At 52.2% G+C, this 20937-nt stretch overlaps 1 protein-coding gene across 1 annotated transcript in view; it reads right to left on the reverse strand.

The window, feature by feature from the left end:
• LOC142846180 (nectin-1) overlaps positions 1-20937 on the reverse strand; it is a 62339-nt gene that overhangs the window by 16021 nt on the left and 25381 nt on the right. The window lies entirely within an intron of this gene.

Raw genomic sequence — 20937 nt, forward strand, 5'->3', positions numbered from 1 at the left:
GCACCATGCCCCACACCTACCATTCTCTGTTCTTTGCTCTTAACTTTTACAGAAGTCATTACTTTTATGAAAACAATCACCGGGTCTGGTGGTTTGCGCCTAGAGCCCCAGCACTTGGGAGGTGAAGCAGGAAGATTGCTATGAGACTTTGAAGCCAGTCCGGGTTACATAGAAAGGTCCAGGACAACCTGAGCCACGAATGAAACTCATTTAGAATCCCCTCCAAAATGAATTAATTAATTACCCGATATAAAAACCACCTATTAAGGTGGCTCAGTGGATAAAGACATTGGCCACCAAGGATGATGACCTAAATTTGATCCCTAGAACCCACACGGTAGAAGAGACCCCCTTTAAATTGTTCTCGGACCTCCGTGTGCCCACCACAGCATACACACACATACATAAAATAAATAAATGAATTTAACAATAAAATCTCACTCTAGATAATTCTGAAAAATACCACGAAGACAATGACATCATTCACTTGTAGCTCAGAATGGCCCTGGATTCATGATCTTCATATCTCAGCATCCTTCCCTTACACCCTTCCCCGAGACAGGGTTTCTCTGTAAAATAGCCCTGGCTGTCCTGGAACTCACACTATAGACCAGACTGGCCTTGAACTCACAGAAATCCACCTGCCTTTGCCTCCTGAGTGCTGGGATTAAAGGTGTACACCATCACAGACCAACGTCTCAGTTTCCTGAGTGCTGTGATTCTCCATTAATGCCACTACAATGCCTGGCTTACTATCTGTGGGTTTTTTTTGTTGTTGTTTTTTGCATGTGTGTTACACGTGCACACGAGGGTCTGAGGTTGATGCTAAGTATCCTCCTTAATTGATTCTACCATATATTTCTTTCTTTGGACTATCTGGCTGGCCTGGAATTCACTGTAATAGCCAGGCTGGCTTCGAATTTGCAGAGATCTGCTTGCCTCTGTCTCCTCTGTGCTGGAATTAAAAGGCATGAGCTTCTTTGCCTTTTATTTTTAGGTAAGATCTCTCAGTTGGACCTAGATGGTGTTAATTTGGCTAGCCAGCTTGCCCCAGAGATCCCATCTTTGCCTCCTAGCAGGCCACTACGCCCATCTGGCATTTGTGTAGGTGCTCTGGTCCTAATGCTTTTAGCAAGCACTTTACCCAGTGAACCATCTCCCTAGCTTCCTATATATTTTTTTTAAAAATCAGAATCATACTTGTACAGATTATCCAAATGGTGCTTTTCACTTAGTGATTGGGTCAGTGTTCCATGTTAGTACATACGTTCACATGCTAGCTTCTTCCTTTCGTTCTGTGGATGGAGACAACACACTTGTCAAGTCTTCCACTTCTGAGCTACATTCAAGCTCTGCCTCCCCTAGCCCTCCCAAGATGCCTCTGAAGGCAGTTTTGACTATATAGTCAAGTCTGATCTTAAACTAACCATCTTCCTGCCTCAGCCTCCAGAATTTTAGGATATAAGTGGTGGCACCTTAGGAACTTAGCATGCTGTTTGTTTGTTTGAGGGTCGAAAGCTCTACTATCCAAGCAGAGCTCTAGCTAGGAGCTTTCCTGGGCCTCGGTTCCCTCATCTGACAAATGAGCCAGATAATCCATTCTTCTCTACCTCACCCGTTGCTGGGGAACCAAACAGCATACAGGTAAGAAACGGCAAGGAGGCGGGGGCAGGAACTGGAGAAGGTGCACAGATGCACAGCAGCGAGCGGGCCCCTCCCCTTCAGCTCCTGTGAGGAACCACTCAGGCCCTTTTGTTAGGAAGCTCCCAGTCCGATCTTCCAAGTTCCTCCCAGTACAGCCTCCCTGCCTCAGAATACGGCTGTGTATACCTGACTTCTCTCTTGGTCTAGGAACTCTTGCAGGGAGTTCTTTCCCTTCCTGGGTCTCTAAAGCCCAGCCCAGCTCAGCATCTGGCTTACACAGCAGGCTTCCGTGTTTTCTTTTCTCTAGTGTAGCAAATATTTATTGCTGGGCAAACTGCAGTGGTAGCCAGGAGAATGGAGACTCCCAGGAAGGAGTGGGCAGCGGGTGGCAAGGCATACGTTCCCTCCAGTCTCCACTAGAATCCTTGCTTTTGAGACCCTTAGCCTGAGACAACCACCCCAGACCAGGCTCTGCCCTCCACTTCTGTCCATCTCTGAGTCTGTCCTTCCTGTGATTGACGAGTGACTACATTTGTGTTCTTTATACCCAACATCCTCATTTTACTGAGTACCATCAGTATAGCAGAGGCAGGAGGAAGGCTTTGAGAGGCCTGGGATCCAAGAGTGGGAAGCTGGGGCTTCCTTCTCCTTGCCTCCTCTGTGTGATGGAGAAGTGGGGGTTCTTGGGAAGGTCCCAAAGCCCACGGTCAGTTCAGCACATTGCTTCCCATTCCTCTCTTCCAGAGATCACATTGACCATGGGATCTTAGGGGCTTAGTATACAACATGTTCTCAGGAAATGCATGTTGAGCCAGGCACGGTGGGATGTGCTTATAATATTAGCCTTCAGGAGTTAGAGTCAGGAGATATTAAGTTCAAGGCCAGTGTGGACTACATAGTGAGACCTTGGGAGGCATGCGTAGGAAAAGAGAGGTATGTGTGTGTGTGTGTCTGTGTAAGAGAGAGAAAGAGAGAGATGCCGAAGACATGTTTTTGGCTTTCCCAAGCCATGTCCTTGGCATGGAGAATTTCATACATATCCCCGTTCTTTCTGCCATTCACACTAGAGTCTTAACGAACCTATTGGGTGTTCCTGCCCTCCTGCCCCCACCGGCCCTTGGAAGTCCCAGACCCCTCAGGCAGCTGGGGGCTGGGGGAGCTGTGAGACAGGGTGAGGAGGGTGTATGGCCCATAGTTGGGGGCTGAATTTCCGCCTACTGTGAGACCCTAGCAGTCAATTCCTTTGCCTCTGTAGAGGAGCAGGCTGGCTGCCTGGGTCTCCCTTATCCTTCTGGCTCTAACTGTCTCATGGCAGCCCCGCCCACACCCTACCCAGAAGCAGCCCGAGAGGAGGTCAGTGGGTCAGATGGTCTAGCACTCTTGCTGACTGGTCAGCTGGCAAGTAATTAATTCTTCCATCCTCCCTGACAGGATAAATGGGTGCTCCCTGATGCTCCTCCAGCCTCCACTCCCCAAGCCTGCTGGAGGCTGCCCAGCAGCTGAGATAATGTGGGCATAATTGGGGAACTTGCGCCACACAAAGCCAAGAACTGGAAAAGCCAGTTGGGAGGGCTTGGGCCACAACGTGAGAGTTGGGGGAAGGGGCATAGGTATCAGGAAGCATCTTGGTGCTAGGTATGGTGGGCCTGGAGGAATACATGGCCCACAGAGTCCCCACTACCCCGTCTCCTCTCATCCCTTCTGCAGTTGTGGGGCAGGCAGGGGGGAGGCCCTGATGCACAGACTGATTGATATTCCTGTGCTGTTTCCCAAGCAGTGACCTCACCCTTCAGGGATAAGTTGGTGCCAGGAGGGGAGGTTGCTGCTGATGCCCCATGTAAGCTGGGGAGGTTTCTGTGCCAAAGCAGGTGTGTGTGTGTGTGTGTGTGTCCCTAAGTCTACCCTGGATAGAGGCCATTTTTCTCTCCTCTGGGTTCTCCCAAAAGCAGCTTCATGGTGTAGAGAGAAGCATTCCTGGTGTCCCCTCACTGTACACAAAGGCATTTCTGGCCCTTTCTGGCCCTGCAATGGACTGGGTGGGGACATGAGGACCTTTCAGTAGTAGGCATGCTCACATTTAGTCTTGGCATCTGTCATGGCTGGCTATCAACAGAGCCTAGGAGGTAGTCCATGGGTGGCATGTGGGGCTCCTGAAGTATTAAGGGTAAAGCCCCCAATGTCTTGGCATTGAGAGGGGAAGATTAGCACAATTAGGCCCCGCTTCAACACTCTAGCCTGAGGGACCTGGTTCCCAAGCTTCTGTGGGGGCTCCCTGGCTTGGACTAAGCATGCCAAATCAGATCTAAGTATCTAGCTCTTAGACTGGGTGGCTTTCAAAGGGAAAAGGGCTCACCCTTGAATATGGAGAGGAGGGGCTGGGTGGAAAGCCTGAGAAAAGGAACAGGATTGGTGGGTGCCTGCAGGGGCAGGTGTCAGGAAGGGAGGTCTTAGAGCATGCTCAGTTTTCTCCATGCCTGCTCCAGCTTCATGGTCCGGAAAATGACATGGATGGCTCCCAACCTCTGCAAGGTCTTTCTCGCACCCTTATTTGAGGTGTGCGATGGGATTGGGAAGAGTCTGCAATATGGGTTTGCATTCTGCCTCGGTGCCTTCCAGTGGGCCAATGACTCGACCTTTCTGTGACTCAGTTTACACCGAGGGTACACATCTGAGAAATGGGGGTTCTAATAGCTAATGCCTGCTTTATAAAATTCCTGTAAGGATGAGATGAAGGAGTACATGGGAAACTTAGAAAGCAGTACCAGCACAAAATAATGTTGGCTGTCGCCATCATCATTGTCGTCATCATCACCAACAACATTATCTGTGAAGCAGTGGGCCTCCCCTTCTGGGACTTCAATCAACAAATGTTTACTGATTAACTACCTGGCACGAGGCACTGAACGGGGTGCTACAGGCCCCCTTTTCTGGGATACCGAGATAGTTCTCACTCCTGACTTTCTGGTGGGCACTTCTACTAGGAATCCAATGGCATATAACCATGCAACTGTACCCATTACTATTTCCTGCACTTGTGGGGAGTGCTTATCCCGTCACTCAGCGGGTGTCTAGCTACCAAGGGAAAAGCAGGGATGTCCTTGACCTTGGGCTGCGTTGATCACGTTATGCCTGCCATGGTAGGCAGCACGGTTTGGGGAATCTGCAGACTCTCTGGTTAACCGAGCAATAAGAAAGCTTCCCCTGCAGATTATAGAGTAGAGCTTATGACATGGTAGTGCATGAGGGCTCAATGGGTCGGGCAACCTGCCACTAACCAGGTCAGGAGGGGTTAGGTCATCTGCCCAAGAACAGACTAATAGCCCCTCTGGCCTAATGCAATTCCTACCCTAAACCAGAGTCTGGCTCAATCTATCTTCCTAGGGATCTTGTTCTGGGTGGTGATCTTCTGGGAAATAACCCCAGAAACCTTTGAAAATGACACAAAAGCTAATTCCAATACCCAGCCCTGGTACTTACAGGTGCCTCGTGTTGACTGGGGGTTAGAAATGGAATCTAGTGAGCTCAGCCTGGAGCACCTACAGAAGGCTGTTATGTGCGCAGTGAGAAGAGAAAAGAGTAGGGGGCAAGGGGTGCAGAAATCATAGGACCTGTACCTACAAGAAGGGGGGTTCTTACACCTTAGGGTACACAATGAGTCTTTCCCTGCCCCGACCTTAATCACTGCCTAGATCCCCCCTGACCACCCTATATGGTCAGGGTCCAAGACACACGTCTCTGGGACCTCAGTTTCCCTAACAGAGCACAGGTGAGGTGGTTGGGGCGACCTGGCTTCTCAGAAGTGCTGAGCCAGCAAGGCAAGCGTCGGACCAGCCCCCCACAACGTCACAGGGCTGCAAAAGCCCAAGCTCAGCAACAAGACACAAAGGCTCTTCAGTTGTGGCAGAGGAACCTGCTCCCCAGGGCCCTGCCCTGCTTGCCGTGGAGCTGATCTGCAGGGGGGTGGCAAGAGTTCCCATGCATCGGGCGTGGCCACACGAGCAGTTTCTCTTCCTGCCCTTTTTGACTTTAGAACTCCTGTCCTAGCTGGGCAAGCTGGGTCTGAGCTCAGGAGGTGGGTGTGTAAATGAGGGCTTTTGTGAGGACCACTGTGCCCGGACCTGGCCGGGCAGATCTTCTCCAGGCCTTCATTTCCTGAAGCTTGCCTCAGTGTCTCCAGCAGCGGCTTGAGCAGAGTGTTAGCACAAGAGAGAGAATAAAGTCTGTGTGTACAGGTGTGGGCTGCGGGGCTCTCTGACAAGGACCTGCACCAAAACAACTTCTCTTTTGGGGGAGGGTTTTACTTTGTTGTGAGACAAAGTCTCACACTGTAGCCTAGGCTACCCTAGAACAAGACTATGCAGTCTAGGCTGGCCTCAAACTCATGGCTAGTCTCCTGTCTTAACCTTTTGACTAAGTTTCCTGCCCAGTGTGGGATTAGTTATATGTGAGAGCTACAATGACCATGACGCCTGCCATGACCCCTTCCTCCAAGTGTGTGTGTGTTTAGGTCTGGGACTGTATTGGAAATCCAACCCAGGGCCTTGCACATACTAGCTAATTAAATGCCCTACCAACAAGGTACATCCTGAGTTGAAACCAATATCCTTTGCTAGTTCTAGGGCTTTCTAGGCATGCTCCCTCCCTCCCCTCCAGGAGCTGGCAGACAGGACAGGACTTCCGGTGGTGAGGAACAGCTAAGTGCAAGTGGGAATGACTCACAAAGGGGAGGGGGAAGGGTCCCTGAAACTCTGCTGAGTCAGCGAGGTGACCTAAAGCTTTAGGACCCTCCCTCCCCTCAGCACAGCTTCTTTCCGAAATGTGATCCCTCAGGAAGTCCAAGCAGGAAGCATTTTGGGTAGACCGGCAAGGAAGAAGACGTGGGGCCAGGAGAGAACCCTCTTTCTGGGGCCATCTCTCCTCGGAAGGTTTTTGCCAGCCTGTCATCTGGACCCGATGGTTCTGCCAGCCAAGAACCCATAAGGGCAGGGCACTTGCTAAAGCCCTTTGAACTTGTCCTTTCTCGTCTCTACGCCCCAGGCACGGTTCCCCATTAATTCAGGAGCTCCTTGGTTCCCAGGCTGCATCGCCTGCTTCCAAACTCCCCTTCATACCCAGGACAGGACCACAGTGACGTGGCTTAGAGGGCACTAGGGGCAGACAGAATAAGTGTCCCATTTCTTATCCCAGTGCCCAGCCAGTCCTCCCAGGGGAGCCACAGCAAGAAGGCATAGTACGTATGTTTTATGCACAGTGCTTTAGCATCTCCATTTCTCACCTCCTGCGGTTCAGGAACCTCTGCTGGTGAGAAGGCCTTGGGGACAGAGCTTCTGGGATGACTCCAGGTCTCTGTGTTCCTTGCACTTTCACCACCAGCCACTCACAGTAGTGATAATGTCCTATGATCCCACAGTCAGGGGCTAATTGCTACTGTCTGAGCCCAAGCGCCTCCACCCCCAGCTCTGGGGTCACAGAAACTGCCCATGTTTTCCTCTTGGCTAAATGCTCCCCCCAACTCCCCATATGGAGTTGGCTAATGATGGGCTGTGGGGCTGGCGCCGGTTGCCTTTGGGTGGGGGAGCATAGTGCGTGGGAGAAGAGGGGGCGAGGCAGCCTGGGAAAAGACCCAGGAGGAGCCAGGGCCCAGGATCTTCCAGACAGACTGGGCCAGCCCCAATCCCCCTGGCAGTGCAGAAACCCCAGGGATGGCAGCAGCCATGGGGGTGCTCTGACAAACCCCATCTCTTCCTGAAACCTGGCAGGACAGGCTAGGGGACAGAGATCAGTCAGGGAGCTGGACTTTGATTCTCCCATCAAGGAACAAGGGGTTGAGGATGCCTGGACCACCCCTCCTGCAGGTTCATTCCCTGTTGTCACCCCATCCCCCAGGAACTCTGGCAAGCAGGGAATCTACACTGGTACCCCGAGAACATAGGGCCTTGCTCCTAGCTCTGTCTATGTCCATCTCTAGCCTTCAAACTGTTAGCTCTTGGACCATTCTACTTCCTCTCTGGCATTACACCTGCCATATCCCTGCCACCTTTCCTCTGGGCAGCGGGAAATTGGGAGAGGCAGGTTCTGGTTCTTACTACCTGGTCCCTGTTGTCACCTGGGCTTGAGTAAGGCCAGTGTTCTTTTCTGTAAATGGGAATGGTGGACCTGAGAATCCGGGAGGGTTTCTGTGGCTCTAGCCTGCTCAGCTCACTCTGCCTCAGCTCTCCTCCTCTGGATCTGCGTTCGGGAACCTGTGGCCTGACCAGTTGGTCTCAGTCTTGGTATGCTGGCCAACTGCTGGAAGTCCTGCAGGATCAAATCCAGGCTGTACCCCAGCTTTGCTGTGGTTCTTTCACAGCCAGGCAGTTACTCAGTCCAGCCTACAGAAGGTCCTTAACAGCTCTGTTCCCTCTGTAGCATCTGTCCAGATCTGAACTCCCCCTAAGCCGCCAGTACCCTCATCTCCAATAGCCTCTCAATGTTCCTGTGTTGGGCCCCCATGCATAACCCCTTCCTTTGTAACCTCAACCCTCTTGTCTTATGCCTCCTTTATTCTCTTCAAGCCTTACCCCTGTGCCCAGAGCACCTCTCACTGGTCCACTGCAGGACAGCATTGAGTGTAGAGACCCTGCCTGGAGCTCCCAAGTCATAGAGTAAACTTTCTGAACTCCAAGATCAAGCCCAAGGTCACCTAAGTGGGTTTTGAACTCATGGCAGTCTGCCTGCCTCAGCCTCCTGAGTGCTAGAATTATAAGTGTGAGCCACTGGGCTCCAAGGGAAGAGGCTGAAGAGCCCCAGATCAGGAGGGTTGAGAAAATGAGGACACAAGAGATGGCTAGAGGTCTGGCTTGCTATCCCTGCCGAAAACACATACTTGTGACTTCTGTCCTTCCCCAAATTCCCCAGGACTCGACTTCCTGGAGCCCTCTCCTGGCTCTGTCAGGGGTCAGGTGGTGCTATATGCTCAGGGTGCACACATGGGTATGTTCCTGTCATAGCACCTTAGTCCAAAGCCTGACACTCAGAACTCACAGGGCACCCCCAATGGTTGGTGAAGGTTGTAAGCCACTTGTGGTCCTGGGCCAAGACTAGCCATTGTCTCAGGTCCAGTGGCAGCATCCTGGGAAGCACATTATTCAAGGGGCAGAGACAGAAAGCAAGCACTTAGCTGTATAGAAGAGACACAGCTTAAGGCCTGACTCGTCTTCACTGCCCAGAAATGAGAAGCAACGGCCCCACAGGATGTGGGTCAGTTTGGGGGTCAGTTTGACCACCTGCCCACCTTTCAATTTCATACCTTCCTGCTTGCTTGCTTCCCAGCTGACAGACTTGATTCCCTTTCTCTCTCTTCTGTCCCAGTTCCTAGCACCCCGTCTCCCTGCCTTCCTCACACCAGAGTAGAAGGTGAAAAATTGTTTTCTCACCTAAGCTGCCGCAGAGAGCCCTCGCTCCCACCACCTAAGCCTGTTTATGCCTTCGTGTTCACCAGCTCAACGCCCTCCCTCCACAGCCCTGGGCCACTCCTTGTCTGGCCTGGCCTTTCTTGACTTGCAGGCAGAGAGGCCTCTGGTTCTGAGGTCAAGATTCAGAGAGGTTCAGTGAGGCAAGGGCAGCCGACACCACAGTGAACCCCATTGTCTCTCAGCAGACACGGCCTGGGTGGGTTTCCTTCCGTGAGCACGCAGCATCGCTACCGACACATTTGGGAAAGTATAGGCAGCAGCCTCTTTGGAAGACGAATGCTGAGGAGGGAGGGGCTGGGGGCTGCTGAGAAGGCAGAGGAAGAATTCCCTAGGCTTCCCCAGGGGAACCTTCACAAGGCTCAGGACCGACATGTGCCTTCCTTGCCTCAGCCCTCAGAGTTCCAAATACAAATATTCAGTTCTCGGGTCTGCCTTGTACCAAGAAGGGCAGGGTGGGCCACCCCAGCACCCACCTCTGCAGATGCTCTTTCTTTTAGGATGGCTGCAGGGAGGGGGGGCTATCAGGCAGGTACAGCTGCCTGCCGACAGGGAAGGCGTGATCACTATAAGACAAAGGACTTGGGTGGCAGGGGTGACAGATAGAGAAGGGGCTGGGAGATTTAGTGGCTGTGGTCTGTGGAGAGGATTGGGATGTATGGAGTAATCAGTCCATGAGCACTGACTTCCAGTTCAGTTCGGGCAAGACGAGGGTTGGCATGTGCCGCTCGTGAACCGGACAACTTTGAGCTGCATGGATCTCTCCAGTCCTCAGTTTACTCATATGTAAAGTGGGCTAATGACAGTGCCGTTTCCTAGAGCTGCCATGAGGGTGGAATGAGACCATTCCTGTGTGCTCCTAGTATGGCATCTGGCACATGGAGATGCTGCATGACGCCTGGGGAAAGACCTGCCTGGATTCAGGTGAGCCGGCTTCCTGAGCATGAGCACAACTGACCTAGATACTGCTGACATTTGGGGCCAGACAATCACCTCTGGTGGGATCTGTCTTGTGCCCTGCAAGTCACTTAGCAACATCCCCGGCACCTTCACACGAGATGTCAGGAGCATCGCCTTCATTGGTGACAAAAATGAAATGAAATAAAAATCATATGGAGATACTATCACATGCCCCCAGGAGAACAAAATGGCCCTGGTGAAGACCATGGGACTAGAGGAGGGGACTGTGAGCTCAGGTAGGAGAGGTGCAATGCATGATGGGTGTGTATGGCCAGTCATGGCAAGCTGGGTGTAGAGGGGGTGAGGAATACATTCTACTGTAGGACGTTCCAATGGGGAAACCTTCCTTGTATGTCCTGAGTAAGAAGAGAGATGCAGGCTTCCTCCTGTCTGAAGGCCAGAGCTGAGCTATGCATGGGGAGACAGGTGGTCAGAACAGTGGGCTCACAGGGTGGCTGTCTGACAGAATACAGGCTGTGGAGAGACTTTCTTGCCTCTGGAGGATGGGCAGCCAGGGGAATGGATGCAAGCAGGTAGACCTGCTGAGGGAGCATGGCCAGAACCCCTCGTCACAGAGGGTGGGGAGGCTGTGAAGACAGAGGGCTTGGTACGCTCAGGGCTGCGCTCGGCAGAACCAAGGTGAGGTAGCATCTTCCTTCGAGGGTAAACTGCTATCATTTTGGAAGGATTTTCACCTCATTTGGTTCCTGCTTAAGTGAAATCCACAACATGTGTTCTCTGCATTAGTGGAGTGTTTGTGCTTAATTAGTGGCAAATTCTTTCATATTAAAGTCATTAAGTTTTGCTGTTTGCTCTCCTCACCCTGGGCCTGGCTCTCCTGCTTTTGCTTTAATGTGGGAAGGCCTAACCGGAGAAACACAGGTCCCTCCAGCGTGGTGGGCTCAGGAGGTATTCATGCAAACATGTGCACACGCATGTGCGTGCATACACCCCCCATGCATACACACACACACACACACTCACACATGCATGCATCCTGTGGCATTCAGATTCCACTGGCCAGTCCTGATGGCTGTCCCACCCAGGACTGGCATCTGTCCCTCCTGACCCTGTGTCCATACCCCCAGGCACCTGCACATGGCACCTTTGGAGCTACCTTATAGGAAAGGCTAAATGTCAGAGGAGTATTCCAGACTACCGAGTGAGGGCCTGCCTCTCCAGCGGAGGGACACGGACAATGCAATGTGGAACACACAACTGCACAGCAGGCTGAGTTTCCATGATCCCAACAGGACTGAGCGCAGGGAACCAAGGGCCACTGAGAGATCCTGGGATAGGACAGGCCTTGCTCCTGCTCCAGCCCCTCTGGAAGGATTGTCTTATCAGTTCCTAAGGCTGAAATACAGAACTTGAAGGTGATGCTTTGTAGCCCAGAACTACAGTGACCCCAAACTCTTATATATGGCACGGATGCCCTTAGAATATTAACTTTAGGGGTCATAGCCCAACTCCCTAACATGCTCAGTGTAGACCTCCAAACCATCCTCCCCCAGCTATCCAACATAAACCCCACAGCAGTTCCAGCCTGGTTTCATGGCAACCCAGACCACAACAAAACCAGGGCCGTGACTTCAACCTGAGTGCTGACCTCTTCCAGGTCTTAACCACAGAACACAGCCAACCCAGCATTCCAACCCTGCAAGGACAGTACTGGTCTCTCCTTTTTAGTCACAGATTTCTCAGACTGGGTCTGGAATGGTGGGCTTGAGGGATTCTCTTGCCTCAGCATTCTAAAAAGGATAGCTGGGACTACAAGTGGATGCCACCATGGTGGCTTCCCTTCGATTTCTGTGGAACTCCAGGTCTAAATTCAGCCAAGCTTAGTGTCACAGAGAAGCAGAACACTTATGACTCGGTGTGTGTGTGTGTGTGTGTGTGTGCGTGTGTGTAGAAGATGGCAAGCCCTTCAGAGGGTCCTGACATGGCACTTCAGGGAGAAGGAGGCTGCCTCACTGGGGCACCCTGCTGTCACCTTCAGCAGGTCCGTGGACAGGTCCAGGTTCTGCACAACTAACTGTCCCTCGGTGGCCTTGCCCCCGAACACCCAGGAGGCTGTGGGTATAGTAGTGGGTTCAGGTTTCCCTGACTGATCTGAATGGGCTCCGTGGTTCCCAGTGTCAGTGCCCACGGCCAAGTCTCATGCCCATCCCCAAACCCAGTCTTTTCACCTCGACAGTGAGCCCCAGCGTCACTCAGCTGGGGTGAGGTCACCTCCCCAGTCCTGGGCAGCTTCCTCTGTTCCTGGCACACACTGTCATTGTTCCTTCCTTCTTTCTCCACAGCACTCAAAATCATCACCTAACACTTGGCAAAATGCTGAGGGGAACACCTCCCTGTCGCCACTGCAGCCTGTCCTCTTCCTGCTCTGCCTGGCAGGGACGCATCGGGTGAGGGGACCCGAGAGTCAGAAAAAGCTCTGAGTCCAGTCACCACCCCACATCCTCCCAAGTCTCCTTCCCAGCTTCCCCTTGTGGAGTGACAGTTTCAAGTGTGGGGTCTTTCCCAGCTTCCTCCCCACACCGACCGTCCCTCTGCCCAACCTGAGTCTATCAGGGGCCTCACCCAGTCCCGCTTCCAGCTCAGACTTGTCAAGGTTTCAGGAGTCATTGGTAGGGGCTGGCATGCCAGGGCCTGTTCCTCATCCTGCCTTGCAGAGGAAGCCAGCACGTAGGCACAGGGCATGGCGCCCAGCTACAGGGATGTAGCCGGCTTCTGCGGGCACCTGCTTCCCTTTCCCATTCCCTTGTCCTTCTGACCCTGCCCAGAGTGGCCTGAGAGCCTAGGGGCAGCCAGTGGCAGTGATGTGCAGCCATCCCCCGTCCTTCAAGTGTGGGAGCAGTATCACCTGTCCCCTTCGACCACCAGAATGGGACAATATCCTGAGCAACAAAAGCCTTCAGATTCCTGAAGAGACACAAGAGGGTCATGTTCCCTGCTGGGCCCCTCCTGGAGATGGCAAGAACAGTTAGCGTAGTGTGTCAGTCACCTGGGCCAGGCCCAAGTCTGAATGCTCACAGGTAATTTGTTAATTCTCAGGACTCCTAAGTGCTAGGCGTCACGACCATTCTCATCGTAGAAATGAACTCAGAGAGGGCAAGTAACCTGTCCAAGGTCAAATAGTCCGTGAGGTCAGTTCTGGTCTGGACAGCCTTCTCCGAGGCTAGGCCTTCCATCCTGGTACCTGATAATAAGTACGTATCTTGCTCCTGTCCCTTTTGGAGGTAGCAGTGGTCTACACTTTCATGACAGAAACACAGAACCTATCTGAGGCAAGGAGTCCCTACGGGAGTGTGGGCACCATCCCCTCTGCTGGTGCATAGCTCACCCCTGCCCCCTACCTCTGCCCGCCAGGGCTGCAGGCCAGATGAGCTACAAAGAGACCCGACTGAGGGCTGAAACACACATCATCTCTGTTCTTCCACGCTGCCTGACTCGGGCTTAGTTTTTCTAGTCCCCTGCTTCTCAACCTGGGAACTGTGTGGTGTGAGCTGTAAGGAACCGGAGACAAAACACTGAGGATTTCCAGGAATCATGAAGTGGAGGGTAATGGTGACTACCAGACACCAAGGAGCTAGAGTCGGAGTGTATGTATGTATGTATGCATGTATGCATGTGTGTATATATGGATTTAATCTTTACAGCCACCGCAGGAGGGGAGTTTCCCTCAGCTGCAGACCTAGGCAGGTATGTAACTGCCAAGCTATCCTTTCCCACGGCTGGAGGAGAAAGGTGTTGGTTTTCTTTCCTGTTTCATCCTACCCCCGCCCATCCTGCCATCATCAGGCCCCAAGTCCAGGAAGCCATGAGACCCCAGCCCTTCCGTGAGTGGGCCTGGAGCTCCACGGCAGCCCTCGAGGTGATCAGGGCTTGTCCCACCTCCACCACCACCAAATGTTGGCCAGCTCCATCGCTGGCCTTCCCACCAGAGGCTGCTGGGATAGCATGCCAAATTAGCTTAATGAGTGAGGCCCCAGCTTTAATTGGGGCCCTGGGCTTTGTAGCACTGACTCCTGTTTTCATTTTTAAAGCTGGGAAGGGGTTGGGTTTTCTCTCTTCTCCCTCTCCCATGCATTTTCACCCTGGCTAATGGTTCCTCACTCAGAAAGGCCCCTACAACTGCTAATTGGATTTAATTACTGGGGTAATTAATGATTTGATTGGGAAACTAAAGTGTGGTGGGTGAATTCTGGTACATAAATAGGAAAGTCAAAGGGACAGAGGACTTAGATTGAGATCCAAGGAAAGTCTAGGGTGGAGAAGAAGCAGGTTGTGGATTCTCCAGCGGTCCCTTTAGTTGGGGACCAGCTGTCCTGGCTCCCCATGTGTCCAGGAGGAAAGAAAAAAAAAATCATAGAGGAATTAACTGGTCCGACAGTTGTAAAGAGGTAGTAGGGATTAGAATTGAGGAGCTGCCTGAAGAGGTGTGGGAAGGCAAGGCTTGGCATGTGAGGGTTTAATATGATCATAATGGCCATGAGAGCACCTGGGGAAGACTCATCCGCCAGCCACAAGACCTTAGAAATGTAGTATACTTGTTTCTCATGTTGTGGTTACAAAGGCCTTGCCTCTGGGTCACAAGATAAGCAAATGGCTCATCTAAGAAACCAGGTGCAGTCAGAGCAGTGGGTGTGTGGCTAGAAGGACCATAGTCTCTAGCCAACGTCTCTAGCTGTACGTCTCTAGCCGCACATCTCTAGCCATATGCCTCTAGCTATACATCTCTAGTCATATGTCTCTCTCCCCCTTTTTCTCCAGGTTCAAATGTTTCCTAAGTCTCCTGACCTTCCATTTCTTTCATGCTTGGTTGACTCTGCCAGGCTGCAGAACTGGGGGGATGGGGAGGCCAAAGAATTAGCCCCTGGAACTTTATAATAACTTAGGGACTTTCTATGACTTTCAGAAGAGGCAGATGGGGAAGGAATTAAAGATAATAGAGGAGTGGGTAGCTGGACAGTAGCTGGGTCAGAGAGGCTGAGGAGAGATTGACAGTTCAGGACCAGCCCGAGCAACTTAGCAAGAACTTGTTTTGAAAGTTAAAACCACAAAATGAAACCAACCAACCAACCAGGAGCTGAAGAGATGGCTGAATGGTTAAGGGAGAGCACAGGCTGCTCTTACAGAGGGTCTGAGTTCAGTTCCCAGCACCCACATAGAGGCTCATAACGGTCTGCAACTCCAGGTCCAGGAGATCTGCATACCCTCTTCTGGCCTTCATGAGCATGGTAGTGCCCACGATGTACAAATATAAGCAGGCCAATGCTCATGTACATAAAGTAAAAAATAAATACTACTGAGCATGTTGCCTGCCCATCGCTCCCTTACCACCCACAAGACTCAACTCTTGCCGGGCAGTGGTGGCGTGCGCCTTTAATCCCAGCACTCGGGAGGCAGAGGCAGGCCGATCTCTGTGAGTTCAAGGCCAGCCTGGTCTACAAGAGCTAATGCCAGGACAGGCTCCAAAGCTACAGAGAAACCCTGTCTCAAAAAAATAAAACAAAAACAAAAAACAAACAAACAAACAAAAACACAAAAAACTCAACTCTTCAGTTACAGCAGTATAGTGGCTTCTGTATAATTCTCCATGGGAATTTCTAGATATGCTCTAGAGCTTCTAGTCTTTACAAAACTGAGGGTAGGTAACTCTGAAGACAGCGCACCTTCCCTGAGAAGCACCCACGTCTAATTGTGTGAGGTTGGGCAACAGATCTCACAAACACTCTGTTAAGGCAGGTGTCACTGTCAGGCTGGGAAACTGAGGCTCAGGCTGGCAAAGTGATTTGTTCAAGCAACACTGCTAACAGGTGGATCTGAATGTAAACCAGATCTTATGACACAGCCTCTTGCCCTCTCCACTGCCGTGGGGCAGATCTAAACCAGTATCAGCCCTTCAATCTACCCCGCTTAAATTCCCAGCTTCCTCTCCTACCCCTCCCAGGTCTCCACCCGCCACACCTCTTGGAAGTAGAAAACTCCTACTTCCAACAGAATCACCTGTTCTGGTCTCAGATTCCCACAGCCCCTAGCTCCGCCTTGTTCAAAGAGCAATCCTTGGGTGCTTCATGATTGGCTGTGCCAGAATCAGAACCAGAAGCCTATGCTTGCCCTGGGACCACATTCCATCTGATCTCCCTGACGAACTCTGCACTGGAGTCCAACCCTGGGGAACAGACTCGGGGATGGTCCCCATTGGCTTCCCAGGTCACTGAGGGCTTTTAATCATGACTCCTTAGGAAGCTGAAGGATCAAAGAAGCACTGGGCTCCCTGGCAAAAGCCACGATTACTTGCCAAAAGAGAGAATTGTCTAAGAGAGGAGGGCTGAGAGCCACGGGCTGGGGGAGCATTCCCTCTCACCTCTGCTAGCCAGGCTGGCCATCCAGGGCCATTCTACCACTCCTTCCTCCAGCTTCTTTGACTTTCAGCATCCAGAATCCTAAAGCAATCGAGGAGGAAGTGCTGACCATTTTGAGGACAATAAAGTTGAGACATAGCAACCTGACTTATAGTTAGTTATACAATAAATGAAAGAACCAAGGAGAACCCAGGACCCTTTTCACTTTGTAGAAAAATGGGAAGCAGCGCCAGCCACTGCGTGAGAAACAGCACTCTGAGAGTGTCTCTCGGGGGTAGGGGGACAGGTTGGTATCCCACACACACTGCTGGGAAACCCAGTACAGCAGGATAAGGGGGAAAAACGGTGGTACCTCATCCCCTGCCACCCCTAGGCTGCAGCTGCCCCGGCAGGGCCTCTTGTGGGTACACACAGGAGGTGCTCTAGAGTTCAGCCCTGCCCCCCCACAGGGTAAGGGGGGTGGGTGGGAAGGAGGCCTGAAGAAACAGGCCAAAGCCAACTCTCCCCACTGCCCCACCCCCAGCAAGAGCAGCACAGCCAAGCCTGTAAGACCAGAACCCAGCACATTGTCTTGACACGTCCTGGAGACACAGCTTGAGTGGGAAGTGAGGGAGTGAGTCAGGGCTTGGAGGTGGGTAGAGGGGGGTAGATTGGGGAGGGAGTTTGAAGGTCTGTCCACCTTGAAGGATCAAGGGGCTGGCAGGCAGCAGGCCAAGGTGGCATCTCCACGTGGGAAGGCGGCACTTAGGATCAGGGGTCCCTTGTCCCAGATCTTTGTCTCCCTAGTATGACTAAGGTAGGTTGTAGAGCAAGGCAGCCTCTGGTAGGTAGGGGCAAGGCGGGAGTACCTCCATTGTGCAGGGAGAAATTAGGCCTGGACTAGATAAAAGCGAGAGAGTTGAGGCTTGAACCCGCACAGTGCACTTCAAAAGACAAGAAAGAAGCCTGGCTGTGCCCCCTCTTGGCCAGCACTCCAGGCACTGCCCACCATGGCGGCACAGTCTGGCCTTGGGAGTGGCAGAGTCCACACCCCACCAGGGAAAAGCCTCTTGCCCACAGTGGTGGTGGGGGCGGGGAGGTCCAAGTGAGGATTAGGGCGGGGAGACGCTTTGAACCCCAGAAAGACTGGTGGGAACTGGTTCTTGACTCACTGCAGAGAAAGGGGGTGGGGAATGGCAAGGCTCCTGCCTTTTTATTATTATTGTTATTATTATTATTTCTCCCCCTTTTATGAGATGTCAACTCAAGCAACTAAAAATGCACATCTGATTTTAAGCCCTCATCTTTGCTCCAGCCCTGGTCCCATTGGAAGGCCAGCAGCAGCAACCTTCCCTTTCCGAAACACAGACTGAATAAGCTTGTTCCCCATCCTTCAGGCTCTCTGAACCCTAAAACAACAAATACTGGTGGGCAGGGTTTGTGCTTCTGGCCCTTTTAATCAGAGAACTGATGGCTCTACCCCGGACTCTTTCTATGCATGGGGCACCCTCTTCTGGAATCTTCCCCTTTCACTGCCATCTTCTGGAGCAAGTCTTGACACTCCCATTTTATAGAGGAGGAAACTGTGGCCCCAGGTTGGGTGAGAATTCCACCAAGTTACACAGCCAGGGCAGTGGAACCAGGACTCGGCACTAGCTAGGCCTTTTGTCTGAACCGTGTCCTGCGTCTTGGAGTTCTGCTCCCTGTCTGGCATAGCAGTGTATTTGCTGAAGTCTGCAAATCTCTTTCCTAAGAGAACAAGGGCATTATAGGTTGACGTGCTCAGTAACATACCCAGTCTGGGGTCCCTTCTGCCCCTTTCAAGGGGAAGGAAGGAAGCAGGTGGGGCTTGGAGCGGCAGTATTCTTAGATGGGAATCAGCTGGTACCCAGACAGGTAGTTGGGCCATACCCGCCCAACCTCTCACGCTGCCCCAGGCCTTGGCTAGCAGAGGTGCCCAAGTGGACTGGAATAAAAAAAGTCTTTGGAAAAGTGACATACAGATCAGACCTGACTCTCTTGGCCAGGTAGGAGCAAACCCTACCCTTCTTAGTCCCAGAAAGAAACTTCCCAACGGAGGGTTCAGAGAGGGGCTGTCATACGCTGCCTATGGCAAGGCTGACCTCCTCACCTCCCACCCAGTCACTGACTGAGCTCCTTCTCCTTTCAGGTCTCCGGAGTATGGTGCTTTACCATTGACCCTTTCACTTCTGAGGATGTCTGTCCTCAATTCTTCCCGCTGCAGAAAAAGCACACCCTGTTCCACCGTGTGCTTATTAGACCTGTTTGGCCAGGCAGCAAAGCTGGGGTCATTAAACTTTTCCTCCAAAGGAGAGAAGTGGGAGATGAGAGAGAGAGAGAGAGCTTGGGAGGCCAACAGAGCCTGGTCTGGGCTCTTTTAATAACTAGCAAGTTGCCACAATCCCAGGAGTCTCAGTTTCCTTACTCAAAAAGTGGGTATCTTATCTCAAAATGGCTGAAATAAAACAACACACAGCTGCTTGGTCAAGGAATTGCTCAGGTGGGGGAGTTTGATAGAGCTACCGTGGGATTAGAGCTAGAGCCAGAACCTGACACCAACCCTCAGGGCTGATGGCACCTTTTCCAGCTCCCTAAGGTGCCATCTAGATTCATCTTTCTAGATTCTCTAAGCTGCCTTGTAGAAGTCTCAGAGCTGGAGAGCTCAACTGCTCCCCATCCAATCAGCATCCTCATTTTGATCTACAGAGCTGGGCCAGGTCCTGAGATCCCATGGCCAGAGGGCCAGAGACCCAAGGGAACTCCACAAGGCACTGGGCATCCTTCCCGCAGAGATTAAGTACAAGTGGCCCGTGTCTTGCCTGGTCGGGGTGCAAGGGTGTGGTAAGAAGCATGGGGCATGTCTCTACGGTGCAAAGGGGCTTCTCAGTCTCCTCCTCAAGTTTCTCAAGTCCAAGGCAGTTCCAAGTGGCCTCAAGGGAACTCTGAGACTCCCTTCCATGTCCAGCCCACAGACACAGCCACCAGCCTTGCCAGGCCCCCCTGTCTCCAGCCCCTTCCCCATTGGCCACCCAAAGTCCTCCTGCCTAACTTTGAAACCTGGAGAGCAGAGGCCCCCATGCCAACTGCCTGTTCCACTCCTGCAATTCAGCACCTCTTCCTGGCAGGCGTGCAGCAGGGCAGCCGGGCAGCCCTGGTTAGAGTCACAGGATGGCCGCAAGGGCCCCATTCCATCCCTGCTTAGTGAGGAGGGAAAGTGGCAGGAGACTGGGCGGGGCCTTTTGAAAGCTACTCGGGAGGTCACTGGGCACTGGAGCCACCCTAGGAACACCACACCCACGGCTCCTGGAGTCCTTACATTTCAAAAGCAGGTTTTCTAAAATGACAGCAGGGAAACTGAGTCTCAGCTGCACTCAAGGACAGCCAAGGTCACAATTACAGGAAAGCCAGGATGCAAACCCAGGTATGCTCATTCTAGATACTTCATACTGCTAAAGAAGAGATGTGGCAGAGCCCTTAATGTCCCCAAGGTCAGAGGGGTGTGCATGGGACTGTGACCTTGCCCCTGGACATGAATTTTGTAAATCTGACCTCATTGAGCATGTACCCCACATCCCCCAGAGGTTTTCTTGGTTCTGAGAGTCCCTGAGGTGACAAATTAATTTACTTTCAATGTCATTTATAAAGCCTCAACACCTGTTCATGAGGCAAATGGCCTGGAAGTTAGGAGACACAAGTGCTAATCCCGGGACTGCCTTGACCCAGCAGGCTATGGCTCTCTCTCTCTCCAGGCCTCAGTGTTCTCATCTGGGTTACAGGAGGCTACTCAGTGTTCTCTCCCCTTTGCCTGGCCAGTCTGGGGAAATCTCAGCTCTGTGCAATCTCTAACCAACTCCAGGGGTGACAGGCTTGGGAAGGAGAGCGGGTTTCATCTCTACAGTTCCTAGGCGTCTGGTGTTTTGTGGGCAGGTGACAATGTCTAGATGCTGTCGGTACTGTGGGACCCACAGAACAGGCTGAATTTTGCAACCCTCCAAGGCAGTGTCTACCGCAAGGTGTGGCCGTGGAGAGGTTTCACAGAAAACCACTCTGACACAGCAGGGCTGGGTCCGACTCTGGGAAGCCAAGCCAGGCTCTCACCCAAATCAAGGGGCAGCTGGGGTGGCTTCCCGGCTTGGTGAATTTGCACTCACAACCAGGAAGTGAGACAACAGTAGTAAGACTCCTTGAGGTGAGTCAGGCCCTGTGGTGGGGGAGACGGGTGGGCAGGGCTCAGGAGGCGTGACCAGGGAGCTCTTGAGAGCTCTGTCCCTCCCCACTAGCCACTAAGACACATTTAACCCCTTAATCTGTACTCTGGAGAACACTGCGAATATGAAACCCTAAGGACCTCGAGGGTGAAGACTATTTTTTTTTCAAGACAGGATCTAGACTCTACACAGCCCAAGGTGGTCTTGAGCTAGCAACAATCCTCCTGTCTCAGCTTCTTGAGTGCTAGGCTTATGAGAAAAAACTACCACTTATAGGCTTAGGATGAAAGAAGAATTCTGAAG

This window comes from Microtus pennsylvanicus, chromosome 3 (assembly GCF_037038515.1).
Source record: "Microtus pennsylvanicus isolate mMicPen1 chromosome 3, mMicPen1.hap1, whole genome shotgun sequence".
Taxonomy (NCBI): domain Eukaryota; kingdom Metazoa; phylum Chordata; class Mammalia; order Rodentia; family Cricetidae; genus Microtus; species Microtus pennsylvanicus.